Genomic DNA, 1,895 nt, shown 5'->3' with positions numbered 1-1,895 from the left:
AACTGACCATCGAGGTCTAAAACTGGACTGGATGAATAAGAAATTCGGTAAGAATATCTGTAATAATTATGGGGCACTACACAAAAGCAATATTTCATATCCAAAATATTAAGTAGATCGGTATTCTTACTTCTATGCAGAACAGTTATGCAGGTGCCCATATCAGCTGCTTTTCACGAAATGGAATTTTGTTTGATAACGAAAACACAAATTCTGTATTTTCTAGCTTCTTGCTTACATGCCTTCTCACTATTCAGGCTATAATTTGTCACTTGTAATTTTTATTTGAAAGATGACAAGTGGAACATATATCACTCAACCAAAGCAGTTACATTTTGTGGAGGAATTAATCAGTCAAAATTACTGTAATCCGCATCACCAGCTTGATCTTTAGGCAAAAATGAAAGCAAGAACACTAAAAATGAAATTATTTTGCGTATAACAAACCTATAATAAATTTGCAATTCATATAGAGTTCTTTTTTTTTTTTTAGATAAGTCTGTAACTAGTTAAATTTTGTAATATAGTTTCAGTCTTTATGACTTTTTCAGGATTTACTAACATAAAAAAGATGTACAGCAGTGCAAAACAAACCGGACCGACGGAATAATCAAAGTCCCCGAAATGAGCCACTGCGCATGCCACGCCCGCATTCACAAGATAGCGAGTAATCTATTGAAATTGTTGTAGTTTCGACTGCTGACGTAGCCCATTTGGAAAGCCATTAGATAATAAGCTGGTAAAATTCATGTTATGGGTATAATAAGTTAATTAGAAGTAAAATATCGCTGCAATCGAACAGTATAGGGAATAAATTTGAATAGGGAACAGAAAAAAAATTTCCTTCCCAGGCAGGATTCGAACCACGAAAGTCTTATTTACCAGTCTATCGTGGCTCTGGAGTGAACAAGGCTCTGAAATCTGTTACAAGGGTTGGTCCGGTTTTTTTTTGTGACTACTGTATGTATGTATGTATGTATGTATGTATGTATGTATGTATGTATGTATGTATGTATGTATGTATGTATGTATGTATGTATGTATGTATGTATGTATGTAATGCTCAACCAGATTGATTCAACATCATTTGGTGTCTGGCAGACCAGTACAAAGTCCCCATAGAGGATTTAAAATTTACAAGTTATTTTACAAACATTTAAGGGTGCTATTCATAGACATTTCGCTAGCCCGAGCTACGAGGGTGCTAAACTAGCCCCGGCTGTCGACAGGTTACTTGTACAGGATTAATATCATATCATATCGCTAACACTGGTTTATGAATACGAAAAACGTTAGTTCGCTGATCATCCACCGGAAGCCCGCGCTAAGAATGTCTATGAATACGGCCCTGAATGTTCCCAATTCATAATAGCATTTTCCTCATTACAAACGACACACTGAGGTGATGGTAAAATACCCAGTTTACATAAATATTCCGCCAGGCAGTCGTGTCCTTATGGCAGCTACAGTCTCTTTACGGGGATGATCAGGAAGTATCTCTGACTTACGATGAAAGAGTAATGGCACGGAGAAAAATTCTCTCTGGCGCCGGGACTTGAACCCGGGTTTTCAGTTCTACGTGCTGACGCTTTATCCACTAAGCCACACCGGATTCCACCCCGGCGTCTGAAGAATCGTCTCAGTTTTTTAAGTTCCAACTCTTGGGTACCCTCTAGCGGCCGCCCTCTGCACTACGTCATAGATATCTATGAACCTAGGATCGAAGTTCACACATGTGCTGAGGTGCACTCGTAATGAGTGACTAGTTGGCCGGAATCCGCCGGAATAAGCGCCGCCTTAAATCACGAAGTGATTTACGCATATCATATATATTACTATAATGTACCGAAGTACATATGATATTTCCATGCAGATATTCTGCGTCATCATACGAT

This window comes from Periplaneta americana, chromosome 12, assembly GCF_040183065.1.
Source record: "Periplaneta americana isolate PAMFEO1 chromosome 12, P.americana_PAMFEO1_priV1, whole genome shotgun sequence".
Classification (NCBI taxonomy): domain Eukaryota; kingdom Metazoa; phylum Arthropoda; class Insecta; order Blattodea; family Blattidae; genus Periplaneta; species Periplaneta americana.
Note: the sequence above shows the minus strand (reverse complement) of the source record.